This window comes from Capricornis sumatraensis, chromosome 8 (genome assembly GCF_032405125.1).
Source record: "Capricornis sumatraensis isolate serow.1 chromosome 8, serow.2, whole genome shotgun sequence".
In the NCBI taxonomy this organism is placed as follows: Eukaryota; Metazoa; Chordata; class Mammalia; order Artiodactyla; family Bovidae; genus Capricornis; species Capricornis sumatraensis.
Window position 1 is genome coordinate 99,393,453 of NC_091076.1, and position 16,345 is coordinate 99,409,797.

A 16,345-nucleotide genomic window follows, 5' to 3' on the forward strand; every position below is an offset into this window, starting at 1 on the left:
AGTGCTATAGAGCCAGTGAGCTGAAACTCCTGAGCCCGTGTGCCACAACCACTAAAGCCCGAGTGCCCTAGAGCTTGCGCTCTGCAACAAGAGCAGCCACCTCAGTGAGAAGCCTGCGCATCGCAACTGGAGAGCAGCCCCCACTCACCGCAACTAGAGGAAGCGCACACAGCAATGAAGACCCAGCGCAGCCATAAACAATTAAAATTTTAAAAGAGTGTGGTGCAGCAAAAACGGAACTTTTCACATAGTCATGCTCATGTTAGTCGCTCAGTCACGTCTGACTCTTTGCGACCCCCTGGACTGTAGCCCACAAGGCTCCTCTGTCCATCGAATTCTCCAGGCAAGAATTCTGGAGTGGGTAGCCATGCCTTTCTCCAGGGGATTTTCCCGATTCAGGGGTCAAACCCAGGTCTCCTGCATTGCAGGCAGATTCTTCACTAGCTAAGCCATTTTCAAATATGGTAGGACCCCATCCAGGTATATCAGCATCCCGGTACTGAGAAGCAGGGGGCTGAAGAATCTAGGCAGAAATATACTGTATCTCGCCCAGTTCCCCACGACTGTTTTGTTTTCCCTAGGTTTAAGTTATCTATAGCTGCAATCATAGGTTCTTAATCTGGCAGTGGCTGAAATTATACGAAATTTCACTGTAAATAAAATAGCATTCATATGAACAATGAAAAGGGGTGCACACTTACAGAAAAGGACAAAGCATTTTTTGGAAAGTTAAATGAGTTTTTTAGAGTTAGTACCTGTGTTCCTAAGAGTCCAGTCACTGTCATGCTATTTTACATATTAAACATACATGACACTGATATCGGCATGCCTTCAATTCTGCAGTCACTCTTCAACACACAAATGAGAGCAAAGAATAGCAGCACATTTTTACACATAAGTATAAAAAACATTCAGGCTTGTTTTTCAGGCGAGAGTCATTTTTAAAAGTCAGTGTTTTCCTTCCAAAAGACGTGACTATTGCGTATTTATCCTATCTAAGTTGGGACTTTATCATTTTCAACCAAAGTTCCTGGCAAATCATTCAGAAGAAAGAAGAGGACAACATGATCTTCAAAAAATGTTATAAATCTTCAAAGAGAATAAAGTTTGAATGAGTTTCTGGGTTCCAAAAGATGTAACATTTTAGATTTCATTTATTAAGGGCCTTGTAAGGCCATTACATAACCATGTTCATAGAACTGTAATAGCCAACATTTCATTAGCTCTGATTTTTCAAGAGAGCCAAGGCAATAAAAAGAGATATTAAAAGTTAGCTACATAGTACATTGGAAAACCATAATTAGTTTGATTTGGTCAAAGGATAGGACAGGGGCAAAAGATGAGGCTGGGAGAAGTCTGCCCTGGAGGACTTTAAATGTCATGTAAAAAGACTTAAACTCACTGTAAAAGAGGGTGTATTGACCATAGGGATTTGGAGTAGAATGAGATGTGAGTCTTGGTATTAAGAAACTTCATATCTAATGGAAGTGACACCCAGAGAGGTTCCTGAGCTAAAGAAAAGCAAGAGATGGAAATCCCCTGGTGGTCCAGTGGTTAACACTCCGCGCTTCCAATACAAGGCCTGTAGGTGCAATCCCTGGTCAGGGAATTAAGATTCCCACGTTCCCAGCAGCCAAAAGAAAAAAAAAAGAAACAGAAAGGCAGGAGAGAAATGAATTACGGCTGAGGAGACAGGAAACCTTCTCTGAGAATGTAGCATCCCATCTGACCCCTGAGCTGCTGCTGCTGCTGCTAAGTCGCTTCAGTCGTGTCCGACTCTGTGGAGGGGAAGGTAACATTTTGATAGCAGTGAATGGTAACAAAAAAGCGTAGTAGATGGAGAGGCCGGGCAAAGACTGGGAGTCAGAAACACACAGAGGAGAGCTAGAAAACGATGAGAATTTCAATTCGGCTGTACACGCAGATGCACGGGGAGCACCCTGCAGAAAGAGGTTCCCCTCTGCCTGCAGTTCTCTATGGCACAGCATTCCTCGTGACCATGTCATTATTCCTAGCCATTTGTGTTTCTTTTCTGTGGTTGGCTGCCTGTTTCTAACTCTAGGCCAGGGGGTGTTAAACCTAAAGAACAAGATAGCAAATATTTTAGCATGCAGACGCTGTCATGACTATTATACTCTGCCACTGTAGTAAGAAAGTGGCTATAGACAGTGTGCTAGCAAAGCAATGAGACTGTGTTCCCATAAAACTTTATTGCTTAAAAAAAAAAAAAAAACTGACCCACAGAATGTAGTTTGCAGACCTCTGCTCTGAACTGCACGGCAACTGCCAAGGGCTGGGGCAGTCTATATACACAGCCTGGTGTGGCAGGCAATGAATGTCTGAAAGCAGAAGACACCTAATAGGGCTGAAAAGCTGAGTTGAGAGTCCATCTGACAAGGATATGTGCTAGGGAGTTTGGGCTTATTATTCAAATTAGTGGGACAACCTTCAAGGTGGTCTGGGTTTATTTATTTGGCTGCGCCAGGTCTTAGTTGTAGCATATGGGATCTAGCTCCCTGAACAAGGATTGAACCCAGGCCCCCTGTATTGACAGCTTGGAGTCTGAGCCACTGGGTCACCAGGGAAGTCCCTGGGGGGTCTCTTTTATAAGCATGCTAATCCCATTCATGACACAAATCTACCCTTACGACCTAATCACCTCTCAAAAACCCCATTTCTACCATCACATTAGGGATTAGGTTTCAACATATGAATTTGGGAGGGACATAATCATTCAGTTTATGACACTAGGCATAACATCAACTTATTCCTGAGATCAAGTTGCCTCCTTGTATTCGAGTTTCAGTTTCTGGAATACAAGGCCTGAGTGCCCTTAGGGTTGGGGCATCTTACCAATCTCCTCTTCCCTCACTCCTGCTTTGTAACTGACATCCTGTCCCTGAGTCCCACTCTGACTTGGAGCACTTTCCCACATGTTTCTCTGATGCTGCCAGGCAAGCTGCCTGCATCTCCCATCTGTCTCCCTTCCAAAGGCCTTTCTTCACCTTTTACATGGCCATCCCTGTTGACGCCCATCTACCTGGACCACACTTGTGGTCCAGTATAGAGCCTGTTGTGTTTTCCAGGTGTAACTCCCTGTAATCACAAGCAGAGAACACTTTTATCTCCTTCAAGGTTCTAGGTATCACCTAACTCAACTTTGTCAGTCAACTTTTGCATAATGCTATAGGATGAGATAGGGTATGTTTCTCATCACCATGGACACAATTTGGTCTTAGCATAGCTATTCTGCACTAATATGTGGGCTCCAAGAAAGGGAAGCCTCCCCCCTGTACTCTTGGTGCCCTGATTCTGCCAACTGCTACACTATAGTAGCTCCAGACCCTATATAAGAGAGTAATAATAGGTTGGTGTGATGTTGCTTCGGAGAAGGCAATCGCACCCCACTCCAGTACTCTTGCCTGGAAAATCCCATGGCAGAGGAGCCTGGTAGTCTGCAGTCCACGGGGTCGCTAAGAGTCAGACACAACTGAGCGACTTCACTTTCACTTTTCACTTTCATTCATTGGAGAAGGAAATGGCAACCCACTCCAGTGTTCTTGCCTGGAGAATCCCAGGGATGGGGGAGCCTGGTAGGCTGCCGTCCATGGGGTCGCACAGAGTCGGACATGACTGAAGCGACTTAGCAGTGATGTTGCTTTAGTGAACAAACATACACCCTTATTTACTACTAGCAAAAGCTTCATCATCTCAACCAGCTAAAGATCTGTTTAAGCCTCACACTAATATTTACAAATTTACAGAGATACTAATTGGATACTCGGTTCTCCAGCTATTGGCCTTTTGCTTGTTTAGAACAATTCTTGCTAATAAAATATCAGAAGCCTAAGGGGCAAATTCCACTTGCAAATTTTTTTACTACTTCTTTCCTTTAGGTAATGACTTTTCAAAGAGACACTAAACAAATAGAATATCTAAAACTGAATTTTCCCAAATGTAAACTCTTCTACATTGCTCATAGGAACATAAATATTACAATTACTTTGGGGAAACATGTGCATAACTCTACACTCCTAAGCATATTCCCCAGAAAGACTCTCACACGTGGGAAGTAAAACACATGCTCAAGTATGTTACCAGCCACAGTGTTCAGAAAAGCAAAACTCTGGAAACAACCCACTGTGCATGGATCGAAGAATGAATTAAATACAGTATGGCAGATTCATATGAAGGATACTATACAGCCATAAGGGCTTAGCTTCCCAGGTGACTCAGTGGTAAAGAATCAACCTGCCAGTGCAGTGACACGGGTTTGATCCTTGGGTCAGGAAGATCCCTGGGAGACGGAAATGGCAAACCACTCCAGTATTCTTGCCTGGAGAATCCCATGCGCAGGGGAGCCTGGCGGGCTACGGTCCATGAGGTATAGCAGCAGCAGCAGCAGCATACAGCCATAAAAAATGAATGAATCAGGGCCATGTGTTTCAATCTCAGGATCAAAATGTTGAGTAAAATAGATTGAGTTCTGCAATATAAGGGGGAAAATAGTCTTTTTCAAAAATGATGCTGAGTCTTTGGTCATACCACCCTGTATACACTCAATCTCATCTGATCATGGAAGTGAAGCAGGATCAGGCCTGGGAAGTACTTGGATGGGAGACCACCTGGGAATACTGGTGCTATAGGCTTTTAAAAAATGATGCTGGGACAAAATGGGTATTCACATGCAAAAGAATGAATTTGGATCATTCCTCTATATCACATTCAAACATCTGGCTCAGATGGTAAAGAATCTGCCCGCAATGCAGGAGACCCAGGTCTGACCCATGAGTCGGGAAGACCCCCTGGAGAAGGGAATGACTACTCTCTCCAGTATTCTTGCCTGGAGAATTCCATGGACAGAGGAGCCTGGTGGGCTACATCCATGGAATCGCAAAGAGTCAGACATGACTGAGCGACTAACACTTTCAATTCACTTCACTTCATATTCAAAAATCCACTCAAAATGGACCAAAGACCTGAATATAAGAGCTTAAATGATAAAACTCTTAGAAGAAAACGTAAGTATAAATCTTCGTGATATTGGATTAGGGAATGATTTCTTAAATATTACACCAAAAGCACAAGAAATCAAAGAAAAAGTAGATACCTTGAACTTAATAAAAATTTAAAATTTTTGGCCTTCAAAGGACATTATCAAGAAAGTGGAAAAGCAACCCACAGAATGTGAGAATATTTTTGCAAATCATGTTACCTGATAAGGGTCTAACATCCAGAATATAGAAAGAACTCTGAGAACCCAACAATAAAAGGACAACGTAACCTGAATAGAAATGTGTCCAAAGATATGCAAATAGCCAATAGGCCCAAGAAAAGATGTCCAGTATTACTCATCATTCAGTTCAGTTCAGTTCAGTCACTCAGTCGTGTCCGACTCTTTGCAACCCCATGAATTGCAGCATGCCAGGCCTCCCTGTCCATCACCAACTCCCAGAGTTCATTCAAACTTATGTCCATTGAGTCGGTGATGCCATCCAGCCATCTCATCCTCTGTCGTCCCCTTCTCCTCCTGCCCCCAACCCCTCCCAGCATCAGAGTCTTTTCCAATGAGTCAACTCTTCGCATGAGGTGGCCAAAGGATTGGAGTTTCAGTTTCAGCATCAGTCCTTCCAATGAACACCCAGGACTGATTTCCTTTAGAATGGACTGGTTGGATCTCCTTGCAGTCCAAGGAACTCTCAAGAGTCTTCTCCAACACCACAGTTCAAAAGCATCAGTTCTTCGGTGCTCAGCTTTCTTCACAGTCCAACTCTCACATCCATACATGACCACTGGAAAAACCATAGCCTTGACTAGACGGATTACTCGTCATTCAGTTCAGTTCAGTTCAGTCACTCAGTCGTGTCTGACTCTTTGCGACCCCATGAATCGCAGCACACCAGGCCTCCCTGTCCATCACCATCTCCCGGAGTTCACTCAAACTCACATCCATCGAGTCGGTGATGCCATCCAGCCATCTCATCCTCAAAACCACACTGAGCTCCAACTGCACACCCACTAAGGATGACTAGAATAAAATAGACAGAAAGGAGGACCTTCCCTAGTGGTCCAGTGGTCAAGAATTCACCTTGCAATGCAGGGGACATGGGTTCCATCGCTGTTTGAGGAAATAAGATCCCACTTCCATGGAACAACTAAGCCTCTATGGTGCAACTACTGAGCTGGAACACCACAACTAAAGTTCATGAGCCCCAACAAAAGAGCCCACATGCAGCAAGCAAGACCCTACACAGCCAAAGAAATAAATACTTTTAAAAGTTATTTTTAAAAAAAGAAAGTAACAAGTGTTGGCTAGGATTCAGAGAATCTAGAACACTCATACACCACTGGTGGGAATGTAAAACAGTGCATCAACTGTGGAAAACACTCTGGCAGTTCCTCAATAAGTTAAACAGACTTTCCACAAGACCCAGCAATTCCACCTCTAGGTGTATCTATCCAGCAGAACTGAAACTGTAGGAACAATCCAAAGGTCCATCAACTGATAACTGTAAAAACAAAATGTGATATATCCCTACAATAAAGTAATATTTAGCTATAAAAAAGAATGAAGTACTGACTCACACGACATGAAGGAATCATGAAAACGCCATGCTAAGGCAAAGAGAGCCATGTATTGCATGATCCCATCTATATGAAATGTCTGAAACAGGCAAATCTGTAAAGATAGAAAGTAGATCAGTGGTTGCCAAGGGCTGGGGAGGCGATTACCAGTGGGTACAGAGTTGCTTTTTGAATGGTAGAAATGTTCTGGAATAAGAGTGGTGATGGCTACACAATTTTGTGAATACACTAAAACTGCTGATCTGTACACTTATTATAAGACTGAAGTCTATGTTATATGAATTATATTTCAAGACAAAAAGTTAATAGAGAAAAACCCCAGCAAGCTGTTAAAGACTACCTCCTCTGGGATGCCATGTGTATAGACAGCCTGGGATCAGTTGGGGTCACATAGAGGGCTAAATGAACTTGTTATCATTCTACTTATTAAACTGGGCAAATGAGTAGATGGGTGTATTGCTTCATAAGTATTCAATAGAAAATAAAACATTTAAAAGAGCAATTAATATACCCTTTTCCTGTTTTTCAAACCACAATCAACACAAAAATTGGATCTGAATTTATTTTATTTTTTAACTGATGGATAATTGCTTTACAATATTGTGTTGGCTTCTGCCATACAACAGCATGAATCAGCCATGGGTACACACATGTCCCCTCTCTCTTGAACCTCCTTCCCTCCTCCCAGTCCATCCCATCCCTCTAGGTTGTCACAGAGCACCAGATTTGAGCTCCCTGCATTATACAACAAATTCCCACTGGTTATCCATTTTATGTATGGTAAAGTATATGTTTAAATGCTACTCTCCCAATTCATCCCACCATCGGCAGATGAATGGATAAAGAAGCTGTGGTACATACATCCACTGGAATATTACTCAGCCATGAAAAGGAACACATTTGAACCAGTTCTGATGAGGTGGATGACTCCAGAGCCTATTATACACAGTGAAGTAAGAAAGAGAAAAGCAAATATCGTATTAACACATATATATGGAATCTAGAAGGGTCGTACTGATGAGCCTACTTGCAGGGCAGCAATGAAGATGCTTCCCCAGTGGCTGAGATGGTAAAGAATCTGCCTGCAGTGTGGGAGACCTGGGTTCTGTCACTGGGTTGGGAAGATCCCCTGGAGGAGGGCATGGCAACCCCTTACAGTATTCTTGCCTGGAGAATCCCCATGGACAGGGGAGCCTGGTGGGCTACGTCCATGGGGTCACAAAGAGTCAGACATGACTGAGCAACTAAGCACACACAATGGAGATACAGACACAGAGAACAGACTTGTGATCTTAAGTTAAATGACCATAAATTCATAGTCAACCTTAACTAAGAAACCACAGTGTGCAAAACACCATTAAAAAGAAAGAAAAAGAGGCAGCATTTTTTAGAAAGAGGCATGACAATCACCATCCTCCAAAGAGCTTATAACCTAAAGCATGAGTGGCCACCAGCTCCGGAGAGCCAAAAAACCAGCTTCCTCATGGAATAACCTCAGCAAGGGTTTTGTCATTCCCAGCACCAGCTATAATTAAAGAATCAATTTCACACAATTAAAATATCAATACTTTTAGAGTTTCAAATTTGTATCCTGAGAAGTTGTTTCATCTCCCTTTTATAAATCTGCTTTTAAGGACTCAGGCTAAGGAATTAAAAGCACATGGAATTGTAAAGAACTTGTTTCCAAGACTTGTTTTTCACTTGAAGTAATGTATTTTTAAGCCCCAACATAAATGATATCTATAGATTATCGCATATTTTTATCTAGGTTCTATTAGTTTCTGAATATTCATATAATGACATCTTGAAATGCCTTTTTTACAAGGTACAGTCTAGATAAACACAGAAGCTTTCTAAAAACAATTAAGGCTTCCTTCAAGATTTATGTCACTGTAAGGTTATTGAAAATTGATTCTAGTTTCCAGTTTTACCTAAGATCGGCAAATGCCGGTTACAACTTGAACATACTCTTTCCACTAAGAAGGTCAATATTTTTATTTTATATCACAGTTTCTACAGATATACACTCCAGAAATATATCATTCCAGGAACATATATCCCTTTTAGGATCGACTATCTAAATTAACACAAATAACTTGATAAAGAATGAGGGGCAACTTCTCTTTGGCTGTGGAAAGCAAATGGAAATTTGTAGCCAAAGTGCTGTGCATCAGAAGCCAGCTCTGCCACTGATTCTCTGGGTGACTTTGGCAAATCCAGTGAGCCTCAGTTTCGACATCTATAAAATGGAGATAAAAGCATCCACTTTGAAAGATCTTGGAGAAGGAAATGGCAACCCACTCCAGTATTCTTGCCTGGAGAATTCCATGGAGAGAGGAGCCTGGCGGGCTGCAGTCCATGGGGTAAAAAAAGCCGGACAAGACCGAGCGACTAATGCTTTGCAGGATAACTGCAAAGATGAAATGAGGTAATAAACACAGTGGTCCTGGCATACTAGAAAGTTCCGTAAATGTTGGTCCTCTCTGTTTCCCCTTCTCTTGTGAAAAACCAAAGCCTTGCTAAGTAAATATTCCCATAGACAGATATATGATTTTAATTAAATATTTGTACACTTTTTTTTTAAGGGCTTTACCATTTACTAAATTTTCTCCTCTGCATGGTAAATTATAATTGTAGTTAAACTGTTTCACAAAATATCTCATGAGAACCTTATTTAAAAAAAATTAAAACTAATAAGGAAGCAGTGAATAATCCATTCTTAATCTTATTAATATAATTGAGGGCTTCATCTCTATACCCAAGTGCTTACTGGTTTCTGCAACCAAGGTAAGCAGCGATGACCTATATTTTAGGATTTGGATGTGACTGAAAAGTCGCTGCGCTGTTGGATCAAGACAGAAAGCTATGCTTATCACACCTGGCACTAAGTGAAGAGGACTAGCTAACACAGTAAATAACAGAAACATGAACCAAAAACATTTTGTCAAACTTGAAATCAGCAGATGCTGATCATCACATTTACATTTCAAAGTCCTACGATAATGGCTGTTGTTGCTATCAGGCTGCTTGTTTTTGTAGATTTCAAACAAAAATCTGGATGCAGAGACAGCATTGCCAGGAGGTCACGTGGTTAAGACCAGGGTGAACCGATCACCTCATCAGTCAAAACTGATGCCGCTTCCAAAACTGACGATGCTAATGCTCAAGCATCAACAGAGCATAGGGTGATGAAGTAACTACTTCCCATATTTTCAGCACTGCTCCTCCAATATCTTGAGCCCAAGCCAGCCCACACCTGTTTTTTTTTTTTTAATATTTATTATTTATTTATTTAGCTGCACTGGGTCTTGGCTGCAGCACGTGGGATCCTTTTTTTTTTTTTCACCTGTGGCATGCGCGATCTACTTCCCCAACCAGGGACTGAACCTGGGGCCCCTTGTATTGGGAGCATGGGGTCTTAACCACTGGACTAGGGAAGACACCCAACACCTGTTTTTATATGGCCCATGAGCTATGCATGGGGTGAAAAAGAGCAAGAGAAAAATATTCCATGACATGTGAAAATTACATGAAATTCAGATTTCAGGGTCCATAAATAAAATTTTATCAGAACACAGCCATACCCATTCATGTACGTACTGTCTCCACCTGCTTTCATGTAGCAGGGTCAGAGTTTAGCCATTGCAACCTTACAGCCTGCAACTCTAAAATATTTCTATCTGGCCTTCTACAGAAAAAGTTTACTGACCCTTGCTCTAGAGTACCGTGTTCAGTATTTTTGAAAGGTCAGTAACAGAGGAAGTCCACAGGATTGGGGAGGAAGTCTGTGTATAAAAATATGTGTGTATATACGTATATGTGTATGTATTAACATATATATATATATCAATGGCATATTAAAAAGAGGTTTATTTAAATAAAGAGCACATCAGCTATAAAAAGAATCAGATTTAAAAAAAGAAGGATTATTTTTAGGAGGAGGGTTCCAATTACACAAAATAAGGAAGGACAGCCACGGCTAAATAAAATGAGCTGAAATCTTGCCTTGGGTTACTACAGGAAATCCACTTGGTGCTGCTTGATAAAGGGGAAAGGTTATATATGAAACGGAAAGAGGAAAATGTGTTGCAACAACAACAAAAAAGAATGTTCTAAAATACAAAATACAGTAAAGGGCACAGTTGCGTGATTTACTCTCATTGGACTTCAGAAAATAGTTTTACAAACAACATCACAAAGCACAGCCACCTGTTAAAGCGGTTATTTTGGCCCATCTATTTCCAATGACAATCTTGACAACCCAAGTAAGAGACACACCACCATAGCAACATAAACATCACGATGTTGGAAAATAAAAATTTAGGAAGCAATTTATAGCCTCTGCAGGGCTGGAAATAAACTAATCCTGAAGCATTTGTTACTATGACATAACGTTTCCACAGGACAAACTTGGATCCCCCTGGACACCTCGGGATTCTTTCCCACAGGCCATTTGGAAAGTACAGACTCCCAAAGTGAGTATTGTACTAGATGGATTTCTAAAATAAAGGCATTTAAAGGTAATGAGATCATGTCATTTCATGCACAGCTCAGGGAACGCATGATCACCAGGTGTTCAGACAGCACCCACACGTGGACAATGATTGCTGTCTCTTACACTGACCAGATGGGCTTATATGTCATGTGATCAGACCCTCGTGGAGGCAAAAAGACAGGTATGGGAATACTATTGAGCCATAAAAAAGAACAAAATCTTGCCATTTGCAGCAATGTGGATGGACTTCGGGGGCACTATGCTAACTGAAAGAAGGCAAAGACAAATACTGTATGATATTGCTCACGTGTGGAATCTATAAAATACAACAAACTGGTGAACAAAAAAAGAAGCAGACTCACAGACACAGAGAACAAACTAGTGGTTACCAGTGGAGAGGGGCAACATAGCAGTGGGGAAGTGGGAGGAACGAACCAGGGGGTATAAGTTAGGCTTAAGGATGTATTGTACAACAGGGGGTATATAGCCAATACTTTGTAATAACCATAAAGAACTGTAACCTTTAAAATTATATGAGAACGAAAAAATTTTAAAAGAGGGGTATTGAAAATTGAGGAAACTGAGGCACAAAAAAATCCAGTCTTCTTAAATCAATTCATGACAATCAAACAGCAAACTAGTCCTTCTAACTCCACACCATACCACAACACCCGAAGCCAGAAACCCCAACTTAGGGCAACAGGACTCTGGCTCCAGGAGATAAATGCAAAGTGAAGGGCAGCAGAAAATGAAAGAAAAATCACATTTGGAAGTGATGCCTCATTTTAGCAATGTTACTCATTGTGAGAGGTGGAGCAATTACCAGGACTTAAAACATGAACTCTGTAAGGTATGGCTGAGCTGCCATTCAGAAAGACCCAGACACAGGGAGAGAAAGCTGATCTTCCAGTTTGAAGATGAGACACACCCAAAAGGTATGTCATGGGGCTCAGGGTGGCAGCAAAGAGCATCTCCATCAGGGTGAACAGGTTCTACCCCAACCTGGAGATCTGAGAGATACCCAAGGTGGACGCTGAACCCAGTGATCAAAATACTGGCCTGGCTTCCATCCTGGAACCACAATGCATTAGCCCTGGCCATCACTCCTAACTCTTTTTTTTCCTTTGCTCTTAAGCATTCTCAAAGAAAGATGCCTGCAAGGCACATGGGCTGTGCCTTCTCCAGATCCACAGAAGAGACTGTCCAGAGGCGAGGACGACACTGGATGTAGCCGTTCTGCAGATGAAAAATAGATGACTCTAGGATGAACTTCTGGCTGCTTTTGACATGAGAACCATTCCTGAGCCCCTTTGGGGGCTTCCCAGGTGGTGCTAGCGGCAAAGAACCTGCCTGCCCATGCAGGAGACGTAAGAGGTGCAGGTTTGATCCCCGGGTCGGGAAGATCCCCTGGAGGAGGGAATGGCAACCCATTCCAGTATTCTTGCCTGGAGAACCCCATGGACAGGGGGGCCTGGCAGGCTACAGTCCATAGGATTGAAAAGAGCTGGACACGACTGAAGCAACTTAGCATGCATATACCTGAATCCCTTTAAAATAGAAAATGGTTTCTGACAGACATAACCAACATTTAAAAAAAAAAAAAGCTGATTAAAAGAGCTTAGGCAGAAGGCTGAACACTATGTAAATAATGGCTGGTTTTAAATATATTTGACCTTTTTGGAAGTGTGTTTCTTGAAAAGGCTTAAGGAGGATTATTCCATTTGGACAACTAATAGCCTAATAACTATTTTTTAAGAAAACAACAACCAAACTCCTTTTCAGCCAATCTTGGCAAGAAATCTTTAAGAAACACCCATCTCTGCAGTACTATAAGTCATACTGCTGAAAAACATAATTACACTCAGCTGCATCCAAGTTTCCATCAGACACAGTCCAAAAGAGGTGAACTATTGAATCCTGAATCTAAAGGTTTTTCATTTGGGGCACAATGCCTTTTTAAGAACAGGAAAAACTTAACATCAAAAAAAGGTATTCATCATAACCTTCAATAGTCCAAGATTTGGGTCTCCAGTGTACACAGCACAGTCTCTACCCCAGTGATTAAATACAATTCTAGCTACCAAACTCTTTGCACTTGGGGGGATTAAATAACTCTATTTCATATCTTTAAACTTGTTGAGCAAAAGTACGGTCTATTTTCAGGTATTGAGAACACCACTTTTATCCCCCATGTCACTTTTATGGAGGCTGAAATAGTCCAGAATGATGAGAAATGTTAGGTGACGTGAATGGCTTTGTCTTTTCAGCTCCAGCATCATCATCATCATTATTTTAGACCAGGGTAAGTTCAGCAAAATGTTCCTGATGTAGGCACAAGTCACAAGGTTACACACCATAGGGAACTTAACACGTTTCAGAAGACATGTCCAGGGGACTCAAGTACAAACTTTAGACTTTAATGATAACCCCTGTTCCCGGAAGTACCTGTCCACATAAGCAGGTATTACAAGTCTTGTTTTCTCAAGCATCTATCACGTTGTTTTCTTATTTGGCTAAACTGCTAATTACTACTTTAACAAGAGTTATTTTCTGGGTTTTCAGTGCATTAGAGATTAAACAGACATCTGGAAGGTGTCCCAGGCACACTGCAAAATTCTCAGACTGAAGACCAAAATTTTTATACCCACCATTACTTTATTTTTTTTTTTAAGTTTTGGTCACACTTCATGGCATGGAGGATCGCAGTTCCCTGACCAGGGATCAAACCCTCACCCACTGCAGTGGAAATACGGAGTCCTAACCACAGGATGACCAGGGGAAGTCCCAACGTCCCACTCCTTTCTTGGACAGTCCAACACACAAACTGCTCCTTGAGAGTAGCAGGACCATAATCTTTTAAAATCTAATGAAATCCAGGTTGTTGGCTAGTGATTTTGACATCACTACGTGGATGGACAACAATGAAAATGTTATAAAGTTAACTTACTGATAAGCTGTCATAATGACAATTTTTTTTTCTCCTGAATTAAACATCATCTTTTTTAAAAAAAAGAAGCTAACATTTTACCTATACTTCTTTATTTAGAAAAAGTGTCCAATTCAGGTCTGTTTCTACCTGGTATAGGAATAAAGCATTATTATTAGTCAACTATTCTATCTTCTATTTTAATAGAACACTTGTCAGTGCCAACTCTGTTGCAAGTACTTCTAAAATATGCCAGTACTTTTTCCTTCCATAGCAAGTATTTCAAACAAAAAATGTGATTTCTCTGTTAAGTTACAGTATAGGAGGACTCCTGAATTAAAACTGTCAAGCACTTCAGATGTCGCTGCAAAGGTATAGGTCACTAATCAAATCATTAATGCCACCCCAAATAGGGACACAGGTCCATTTGTCATTTTCCTCCTTTCCTCCTTAGAAAGCAGAATTCCAAACAAATTCTAGTTAGCTTCCGTTAATTCAAGTTTTACTGAGTTTGTTTCAGGAAATGATATGTGAGTTTAATGACAAAGTAATATAACCAATGCTTTAAAGGAAAGAAAAAAAAAAAATGCTGACCCAATCCCTAGAGTAGTGAGCGCATAAACAGAAAGAAGAAAGGTGGTTGCCATGGGCTGGGAAGAGGTGGACAGAGAGTTACTGTTTATAGGTACAGAGTGTCAGTTTTGCAAGATGAACAGTTCTGAAGATGAATGGTGGTGATGGTTGGCCTACAGGGTGACTGCACTTAATGCCATCACACTCTACACTTAAATAAAATGGTCAAAGATGGCAAATTTTATGTAATGCATGTTATACCATAATTTTAAAAAAAATTATTTTGAAAAGATTGACCTGAGTGTACACATCCGATTAAGTGGTGCCATGCTGTGCTGAGTCACTGAGTTGTGTCCGACTCTTTGTGACCCCATGGACTGCAGCCCGGCAGGCTCCTCTGTCCATGCGGGTTTTCCAGGCAAGAATACTGGAGTGGGTTGCCATGCCCTCCTCCAGGGGATCTTCCCAACCCAGGGATTTAACCCGGGTCTCCTGCATTGCAGGTGGATTCTTTACCATCTGAGCCATTGGGGAACCAAAGAATACTGGAGTGGGCAGCCTATCCCTTCTCCACAGGATTTTCGAAAACCGGGGTCTCCTGCATTGCTGGCAGATTCTTAACCTGCTGACCTACCAGGGAAGCCCCCAATTAAGTAGGGTCCCCTTCAAATGGTTCATTTTAGGGCATTCCATGTTCATTTCCCTGGTGTTGATATAGAGTGAAACATCCTTGAATCTCTGCTGTGGAACATAGGCCTGTTTGCTTTTTTTTTTTTTTTTTTCATTACTTTGATGATGGTAAGTGTCTCTGGAGGACAATTTTTAATTTTGAAAAGAATATTTTAGAGCTCCTTTGTCAAAAAAAAACAATCTTCTCAAGTTAGAAAATTCATTTGAGCCCCCACAGGAGGTGTGACACTAGAGTAACAATATGAATTTGTGTGTGTGTGGTTTGTAAACTGCCTCCGAGGCAATGCTGGCGAAGGCGAGACACAAGTGTCCAAGGAGCAGCCATCTCAGCAGCAAGGGAAAGTATACCAAACAACACATTTCGATCATTTTTCATACTCCCTGATTTGGTTACCTCCATGTGAAGGGTTGTAGGTGTTCGACGAAATGTGCCCAAAGCATGGCTCTTGTCTGTTGCCACTGTTATTTCCAGACACTAATTTTGAGAAACTCACAGGAGCCAGCCCATCAGTGAACATCTCTGCTGCTGCTGTCTATGAAAAGCCAAAGGGTGTCACTGCCATCAAAAGGAATAATTTCTGAAAGTGTAGGGGTGGTTCTCTTTTTAGAGCATGAACTATAAAAGTTATTTTCAAAGAGGAGTATGATTCATTTATCAAAGTTAAACTGGGGAATGTTGCTTGGTTTAATACTTGGGTAAAGTTGATCGTTCAATAGGAGATAAAACTTACGGATCACTCTGTTAGCTCACCTGGAACAAGAAAACTACCTTACCCCAATTATTTCCTTTGATAATCCTGAACAAGTTATTTAATCTTTAAGAAATGTGTGTGTGTGTGTGTGTGTGTGTGTGTGTATGTGTGCTTACTGGGATAGAACTAAATAACCTCCAATGCTCCTTCCAGCTTTGGGATTCTAGAAAAGGCAGAACTGGGAGGGCAAAGACTCTGGGCTCTGCAGTCTGACCAGCATGGGCGTGGATCCAGGTCTGCCACTGACTAGCCATGCAAGCATCCACTATCCACATCTGTAAAATGGGATGATAATATCCAACTCACAGGACCATTACGAGGACT

General features: G+C 41.5%; 2 pseudogenes; one reads left to right on the top strand and one right to left on the bottom strand.

The window, feature by feature from the left end:
- LOC138083673 (RNA-binding protein 4B pseudogene) overlaps positions 1–16,345 on the bottom strand; it is a 46,302-nt pseudogene that overhangs the window by 23,474 nt on the left and 6,483 nt on the right.
- On the top strand, positions 4,532–4,649 carry LOC138084813 (5S ribosomal RNA; annotated as a pseudogene).